A 10,080-nucleotide genomic window follows, 5' to 3' on the forward strand; every position below is an offset into this window, starting at 1 on the left:
GGGGGGGGGGGGGGGGGGGGGAGGGGGGGGGGGCGGGGGGGGGGGGGGGGGGGGGGGGGGGGGGGGGGGGGGGGGGGGGGGGGGGGGGGGGGGGGGGGGGGGGGGGGGGGGGGGGGGGGGGTGGGGGGGGGGGGGGGGGGGGGGGGGGGGGGGGGGGGGGAGGGGGGGGGGGGGGGGGGGGAGGGGGCGGGGGGGGGGGGGGGGGGGGGGGTGGGGGGGGGCGGGGGGGGGGGAAGATCTCTTACCGCGGTCACGCACGTGTGCCTAGACCCACAGCACCAGAAGCAGAGCAAGTCTGGATACACTTCCACACATACTGACCAACTGCACAACCAAACGTTGACCCGACACTGCCTGCTGAGACCGACTACAGATATGACGTCAATGCAACGTTTATTTACTCAGTAGAGGAACAAAATAAAACTAAACAAGCCAAAGTGACGCTCATTTGACTGGGTTGACTTGGTTATAATGGGCCTTGAGAGTTGAGCATAGGAAGTGCTGCTGTCGTCTAGCTTGTATTCGTGTTACTCCTATGCAGAAACAATGGCACCTCTGCTAGTGCAACCTAGTTTTTTTGATTGGGTCTTTGTAGAGCACTCACCACAGAGAGGTCTTAAGATCAACCACAGACACATCAACAGGTCCACTTCCTTCTTTAGACACAACATTTCTTAGATTTGCACCACCATAAGGCTGAAGGGTGCTTTTTAACTGATTTTATTTATTTTTTATTTTTATTTAGGCAAATCAGTTAATAAGAACAAATTATTTTACAATGACGGCCTACCAAAAGGCAAAAGGCCTCCTGCGGGGTTGGGGCTGGGATTAAAAATATGAATAAATGAAATAAAATATAGGACAAAACACACATCATAACAAGAGAGACAACATAGGTCTCTCTACAATAAAGAGTGACCTAAGACAACAGCATAGCAAGGCAGCAACACATGACAACACAGCATGGTTTCAACACCCATGACAACAACATGGTAGCAACACAACATGGCGGAGCAACACAACATGGTAGCAGCAACACAACATGGTAGCAGCACAAAACATGGTACAAACATTATTGTGCACAGACAACAGCACAAAGGGCAAAAAGTAGAGACAACAAAACATCACGTAACGCAGCCACAACTGTCAGTAAGAGTGTCCATGATTGAGTCTTTGAATGAAGAGATGGAGATGAAACTGTCCAGTTTGAGTGTTTGTTGCAGCTCATTCCAGTCACTAGCTGCAGCGAACTGAAAAGACGAGCGACCCAGGGATGTGTGTGCTTTGGGGATCTTTAACAGAATGTGACTGGCAGAACGGGTGTTGTATGTGGAGGATGAGGGATGCAGTAGATATCTCAGATAGGGGGGGTGAGGCCTAAGAGGGTTTTATAAATAAGAATCAACCACTGGGTCTTTGCGATGGGTATACAGAGATGACCATCTTGTTCATTTACATTAAGGCAACGTGTTGTTGACAGTCTCTACATTTTAAACATTATTACATGTACTGTGACAAAATCCAATATTGTGACAACAGAAATTCTCAGTTCTGTCAGATGTAACTTCTATGACAGACGTTACAAAACAAGACCACAAAACACTGACAGAACATAAAGGTAAGCACATGACAGGCATTCCACTAAATATGTGATGATAAGATATGCTGGTTTTCATTTCAAAATGATTGTGAACAATCCCATCAGACCAAACACTTACCATTGACATAAATATGTATGTTTATATCAGAATTGCCTTCATCATGTATACTACAAACACAGGTGTAGTTCCCTTCATCAGATGGTTGTATGTTGCTGATGTGTAGAAAACACTCTGTCACTCTCTATCTGCAGTGTGATTCTGGGGTCACAAGTGCTGTTGGTATGATTTGTCTCAACGTCGTATGAAACTCTACATTCATGACCCTCACGTATAACTCTATTTTTTGTACATACTACAGTAATGATGTCAGTGAGTGTTTGGTTTGGCAGAGAAGAGTGGTATCTGCTTCTCCGGTCTCCAATGTTTTCTCTTGAGTCACTGTAAACAGGAAGGGAAACAGATTGTGAGTATATTTTCATGAGATCGGTTTGATTGAGCATGAGTAGTACTATCAATTCTCATTAATAGAAAGTCCCATTCAGTCTACAGAAATTACTACAGACACAAATGGATGTTTTATAGTGGTAAAAAGAAACCTGGCACAAGAAAAAGCCACTTTACTGAATTGTTATTGTCCAAATGAAGACGACCCAAAGTGAATTAATGACCTCCTACTAAAACTATCTCAATGTAACAGGATTATTATATGGGGGGTTTAACTGTGTACGGGATGCAACTCTAGACAAGCCATCAACTAAACTAAACCTCTTCCTAACATGTCTAAGGTATTAAACCACAACATCAAAGAGATGGGTCTGTGTGAACTGTGGAGATAGAAACATGCAACTGAAAGACAAATACTCCTATTACTCCCACCTCCAAAACTCATATTCAAGAAGTTACTTATTTATTGTAAACTTGGCTTTAATTGACTGTGTTTCTGAATGGAAAGACCTTCCTAGAATAATTACAGACAATAGTCCATTGTCTTTCACGTTTAAGCTCAACCTCCTATGCCAATAGCAGAGACATAGCGATCCAACACAATGTTTCTTGGAGAGTTTACCTCATATCGCAACACACAGATAACATGGTTTTGGAAATTATGTAGAGAATGAAGTGTGTCAACAACTGTTGTCTAGGAAACTCTTAAATCATACATGAGAGGTTGTATCATGTCTTACTCTTCACATAAGAAAAGAAGACCAATAAAGAATTAGAAACACTAGAACAGAAAATCCACGACTTGGAAAGAAAACACAGTTTAGATAGAAATGTTGACACCCTTCAACAGTTGAACACTTTGAAGATTGAATATAACACAATAAACTCTCGATCTGCAGAGATTGCTTCCATGGAATCCAAACAACAATATGTTGAGCAAGGTGAAAGTGCAGGGGATATGCTTGCTTGGCAAATTAAGAAAGAGGAAGAGGAATGTACCATTCATAGCATTCAAACCCCAGATGGTAGCACAACAATGGTTCCTTCTGAAATTAACTCAGTCTTTAAAATATTTTATCACAAACTGTATCAATCCCAAAACAACATTTCAAAGGAAGATTCAGACCATTTCCTTAATAAGGACATTTGACCAATTATAAATGAACCAGAGAAAAGGAATATGGATAAAACATTACCTCAGGTGAACTGTTGGAGGGCATCAATAATCTACAGATTGGGAAATCTCCTGGTAATGATGGATTCCCAGTTGAATGTTATAGACACTTTCATCCCAGATTACTGACCTATGTTATTATGCTCACAGCAGAGAAAAATGAACTTCCCCAGTCACCATGTTTGGCTACAATTACCCTACTTAAAAAGAAAGATAATGATCCACTGTCATGCGGATCCTTCTGCCCAGTTTAACTTTTGAATGTGGATTACAAAATCATTGCTGAAGTATTGGCTTTTCGTTAGCATAGAAACAGTAATGTAAAAGTTAATTCACTCAGATCAAACAGGGTTTATAAGAAAAAGGATGTCTTCAGACAATCTCCACAGTGTTTTCAATGTAATCTATCATAACACCATCAAATTCATGAGGTGGAAAGAAACAACATTGCCAGGCACCCTTATTTGGAATAATCCCACCTTACCTCCAGCATTTAGTGATGACATCTTTAAGTCATGTTCCAAAGTGGTATCATGAATTTTTAACATGTTTACTATGATGGATCTATACTGTCATTCAATCAATTACATTATCCAAGGCTGATCTCTCATAAATCATATTCAATCACTTCAACAGAATCTGGATGAACCTAAGGCATCTAGCATAGAAAAATACTGAAAGAAGCTGCTATGACAAAGTAGTTGATTTCCAAGTTATATCAAGGGCTGATTGTAACTCTACCTGATGGTTCAGAACCTACAAGGAACAAATGGTAAACAGGTCTAAATGAAGAAATTGAGGAGAACCATTGGTCACAGAAATGTGAACATTTTCATACCTGCTCCTATAACTTAAGACATGAACTAATGCAATGTAAGATAATTCCTAGGACTTACTATACTCCTGCCAGAATGCATGTAATGTCACCCAGAAATGTCACCTCTGTTGGAGATGCAAAAAGCACAAAGGGACCCTGTTACATATGCTGTGGTCCTGTGACAAACTGACACCATTCTGGGATAATGTATGTGCTATCATTTCATTGTGTCTAGGAATTTATATCCATTCATCTCCACAATTATGTTTGTTGGGAAATGTAAATATTGGTGATGAATATCATAGAATGTTTTGTAATCTAGGTCTACTGCTGCTGCAAAAAAAAGTAAAGCCATCAATTGGAAAGCCCCATATCCACCCTCAATAATAAACTGGAGTTAAACCATTCATATTAAACCATTCATATTAAACCATTCATATTAAACCATACATATTAAACCATACATATAAACCATTCATATTAAACCATACATATAAACCATACATATGTCACGTTCCTGACCTGTTTTCTGTTAGTTTTGTATGTGTTAGTTGGTCAGGACGTGAGTTTGGGTGGGCAGTCTTTGTTTTCTGTTTCTATGTTGGTTAATGGGTACCTAATAGGGTTCTCAATTACAGGCAGGTGGTTTTCATCTCCTCTGATTGAGAATCATATTAAGGTAGGTGGTGTCACATTGTTTGTTGTGGGTGGTTGTCTCCTGTGTCTGTGTTTGTTTTGCACCATACGGGACTGTTTCGTTTCGTTTCTTTCGTCGTTTTCCTGTTCGTGCGTTCTTCGTGTTTCATGTAAGTCCTTACGTTCAGGTTTGTCGACTCCGTTTGTTGTTTTGTTTAGTTTTAAGTGAAGTTCGTGTTGTCGTCTTTACTTTAATAAATATCATGTCAAATCACAAGTCTGCATTTTGGTTCGATCCCTGCTCCTCCTCTTCGTATGAAGAGGAAGAGGAACGCCGTTACAACATATTAAACCATACATATTAAACCATACATATTAAACCATTCCTATTAAACCATTCCTATTAAACCATACATATTTGACAGAATTTGGAAATGTWATGTTGATCATCTCAGAGAATGTTTTGTATAGTTGCCATTTTGTTTTTGTGTTGCTTGTGATAAAACATAAGATGAGTAGTTAGTGGTAGTGAAGTAAAAAGGAAAGTTTATTCTTGTTGAGTAACTGCATTAAAACTGTAGTGAACAAATACACTTTACAATAGAGTGTCCTTATTACTGTGTAGGTCAAACTCCTGTAAGGTTCAGGGCTAGTGTACTAATTAAATAGATCATGGGGTACATCTCTCTACCCTCAACAGCTGTGAATAGACCCCACAGCACCAGAAGCAGAACAAGTCTGGATACACTTCCACACATACTGACCAACTGCACAACCAAACGTTGACCCGACACTTCGTGCTGAGACCGACTACAGATATGATGTATTTACTCAGTAGAGGAACACAATAACACTTCATCAAACCAAAGTGATGCTCCTTTGACTGGGTTGACTAGTTATAATGAACCTTGAGGGCTGAGAGGAGGAAGTGGTTCTGTTTTCTAGCTTCTACCTGTCTTACTGTTTCACAGAAACACTTGGACCTCTGCTAGTGCATCTTGGTCTTTGTGACTGGGGTCTTTGTAGAGCCCCACAGAGAGGTCTTATGATCAGACACCTCAACAGGTCCACCTCCTTCTTTAGACACAAACAATGATAGATTCTGCACCACCACAAGGCTGAAGGGTGCTTTTATCAAGTGTAGAACTGATGCAGGTATTGGTTAGTTTCAATCAACACTGAATCGGCCAATGTGTACTCATGTTGTATTTTTTGTAGAAGAAACCCTGAAAGGAGAAGCAATTTTTTGCCTAAGTGGGAATTGTCATTAAGTCAACGTATGTTCTGACACCTGTCATAACTGCAAAAAGTACACTGCCTTGTTATGTAGATATTATGTCAATATTACAATGCTCTTATGATGTATAGTTCAAATTACCTGTTACCCAACTGTCTTATCGCGTTATAACCCCAAATATATTCTGCACTTCTTGTATTTTATGTTGTATTATTGCGCTATCCCTCTGCCTGTGATGTCTTTCTACCTCAGTTTATGTGGCGGAACTACCACTGGGCTGAAAAACAATCTCCAGATTGTGGAGTCATCAAGACAGCAGCACCACCTGCCCCTTACTTATTGAAAAAGGTGCTTAGCGACTACCGCTTCCCCCCGATTCGGCACGAACTCGGGACCTCTCGCTTGCTAGCACACGTGCCCGTTCTCCCTCATGCATCTTAGCTGATCACGCCACCTCAAAAGCTAATGAGGCGATGCAAGCAGGACACTTAAAGCTGAGGCGCAAGGTGGGGGTCAATTCCAATTAAATTCCTGTAAATTCATGAAGTACACTGAAATTCCAAATCCTAGTCCATTTCTCTTCAATGCCTTTCAGTTAGGAACATTTGGAATTAGAATTTGGTTTACTTTCTGAATTGATCTGGAATTAAAATGGAAGTGACCCCACAATGACCCTGCTGAGGAGGAAGTTTCACACGGCTCCATGTGCTACATTCATCCCTCAAACTTCCTCAACAGCCCCCAGTTTTGAGCTGAGCGCAACTGTTGATCCGAGTCATTACGCACCACTGTAAAGGATGTCACGCTGCTTCCTTAGTGAGTACTGCTGCCCCCAACGACCCTGCTGAGGAGGAAGTTTCACACATTTACAACATTCTGCTTAGTCCACTGAAGAGGCCTCTAAAATAACTAGTGTTAAACGTTACAGTTGTTTCAAGACAATCTTCGTTGGGCTGAACATAATTTTTGATCTTTCTCAGAATCCCCTGTGCAAGAGGACCCAGTCAAAGGAGCATCACTTTGGTTTGATGAAGTGTTATTGTGTTCCTCTACTGAGTAAATACATCATATCTGTAGTCGGTCTGAGCAGGGAGTGTCGGGTCAACGTTTGGTTCTGCAGTTGGTCAGTATGTGTGGAAGTGTATCCAGACTTGCTCTGCTTCTGGTGCTGTGGGGTCTATTCACAGCTGTTGACAGTAAGAGAGATATTGCATGATCTATTTAATTTGTACCCTAACCCTAATACAGGGTAACAATGAGTAATTACAGTACTTGTTACACTGTACGTACAGGAGTACTTACAGGAGTTAGACCTACACAGTAATAAGGACACTGTATTGTAAAGCCTAATTGTTCACTACAGTTTTAATAGTCAATAAGAATAAACTGTCCGTTTCACTTTCCTACCGTTAGCTTCATGATCAATCAAACCGATCCTATGAAAAAATACTCACAATCTGCTTCTCTTCCTGTTTGCAGACTCAAGTGAAAACGTTGGGAACAGGAGGAGCAGCTGATCCTCTAATCTGCCAAAACCAAACACTGAGTTACATTACTCAAGTTATTTTTCATTTAAATAGAGTGAAGAGTGATGAGTGTCCAGTGTCATATTGTTCTGACCCACAACGTCCAGACAACACTTGTGACTACAGAGTCACACACCAGATAGAGAGTGACAGAGTGTTTCTACACATCACCGACCTACAACCATCTGATGAAGGGAACTACACCTGTGAGTCTTCACATCATGGAGGAATACATCTTTTGCATTTCAGTATTTCTGTCAAAGGTGTTTGGCGTTTTTCCAGGTTATAGAGCTCTCCAGCTTGTAGTCCTAAAAAGCCCTTCCTATGGGGAAATGAATGGAGAAAGAATACGGTTTTGGAATAAACGCTGAAAATAAGGTCCGAGGTTAACACAGGCTAGATCTTATACGTTTTGTTCAATGAGATACTATCAGTCAGTTAACATGACCATGGAGTTAGTGAGAATTTTTGAATTCAGTCCTCTGTATGGTGTAAAACATAATCTGGTACGCTGACTATCAAATCCATGTTTCAACCATATTTAAACTGAACAGACCAGGGTGTGATGCGTTCTGCCTCTTCATGAGACGTCAGAGTCAGCTGCAAAACTACAGTATCAAACCCGTTTCTCTACGACCTCTCTCCCTAAAATTATATTCAGGCGACCCCTAGTGGCACTTGTTTGTACCTTCGGTTGGTCTCTTGAGTTGCAGAAGAATCAAAGACAATAAATTATTTAAGCATTCCCAGCAGTAGATTTATGGCACATTGTAAAACAAGCGATGTCACAACATACACTACAACGTTGTTTAAAATTGCTTTGATAAAAGTAGAAATCAAACACACACCCACAACAAAGGACATTACAACATTGTGTATCTTAAAGCATTTGATTTATAAAGAGTGAAGAAAGAAAACACACACACCATGAAAGTAGTCTACATTATGACATTATGTAGTCGAATATCACAACACACACCATGAAAGTAGTCTACATTATGACATTGTGTAGTCTATAATATCACAACACACATCATTAAAGTAGTCTACATTATGACATTGTGTAGTCTATAATATCACAACACTTGATTTATAAATAAGTGAAGAATAAAACCACAAACAAGTCTAGTCTAGTTTCATCATTAACCAACTACAAAATATATTTACATAATACTGTATTTACATGTACAATATCCAGCAGCCCTATGTGTGTCAGCCATTCAGTCCACTATTCAGTACCCACAATGCCTATGGATAGAAACGGTCTGAACCAAACAGATGTGTGTGAGGCAGCATGGTGGTCACTCAGTTCTCTTCACCCTCTAAAAGTTTCCTAAGATAGATACAACAAAATGGCGTAGATATTTATTGAAAAATCTATATACTTCTGACTGCATCTTTGCAATTATTTGTAATGATTTCAGCTCACCTTCTACACTGCAGGTCATCTGGTTTCTCAGGAGATAATCTGTATAAAAGAAGGTCATTTAAATATTGACTGAATGGAGTATCCTATATTAGTGACAGGAGTAACATAACAACAATGCAGCAAATGCATCTCATTTGCATGTATGCAGTTACCATGACTACCACCTCAAATCATCATTCCAGAGCTTCTTGTTCAATGAGAGAATATGGTATAAAACCCCCACCCAAAAAACAAGAGGACTTAAACCTAATTCTTCACAACATCTTGTGCTTGTTGCTTCCCACGCTTGGCTGAGGAGCTGAGGGAGTCTAACCTGAAACAAAAAGTACATTTTTGAGTAATGTTTGAATTTTGGGGTTATTGTAACCCATTTTAACATTCATAATCATTTGTTTCAAGCACTCTACCAGGATGATCAAATAAAGTTGTAAAAATACTCACATTTGTGACGGACTGGATCTTGGTGTGAAAGAGATCAAAATAGACAATGTAGCGGAAAGAAACATACACCACAGAAATACATTTCCAAGTTTCATTCCCAAGTTTCTTGCTCAATGAGAGAGATTACAGAAGACATTAAGAGACTATGAAAGTAAACCTACTTCTTAGTCATCCTCCGCTTGATTGTTGAGCTGATGTGACCTGTGACCTGTGACCTGAAAAAACAAAAGGTATTGTTTAAAAAATATGTAATTATTATTTATCTGTTAAGCTGTTAAAAATGTTGAAGATACTCACATTTGTGATGGACTGGAGGATGGTGTGACACTGAAATACATCAAAATCAACAATATACTGACAAGAACCACATCATCTGACTCATTATTTATTACAATTATTTATTAATCAAGAAGAATGAGTTTTAACCTGTATAACACATATTCTCAGAAAATGTAATTGCAATGTTTTCAAAAAGGTATCAATCATGATCCCTTAAATGTTCTCTAGAATGAGCATCTTACTGTTTGGATGTTGGTGGTGTCTTTAAGGGAGTTCTGCTGATTTCAGGGTCAGGAACTGGGGGTTTTCTACATCAGATTAGAGATCAACTGGTAAACAACTGGCAGTCAAATCACATTCAATTCAGAATAACTGTTCAGTTTCAAGGTAATAGTTTTTATCTCTACCTGGATGAGGTGTRTTTTCTCCTCTTTTGCAGCCATATTACACAGAATACAGCAATGAGACACACTGAACCCATTACGGAACCCATCAC

The sequence above is a fragment of the Salvelinus sp. IW2-2015 genome, unplaced genomic scaffold (genome assembly GCF_002910315.2).
Source record: "Salvelinus sp. IW2-2015 unplaced genomic scaffold, ASM291031v2 Un_scaffold2551, whole genome shotgun sequence".
In the NCBI taxonomy this organism is placed as follows: Eukaryota; Metazoa; Chordata; class Actinopteri; order Salmoniformes; family Salmonidae; genus Salvelinus; species Salvelinus sp. IW2-2015.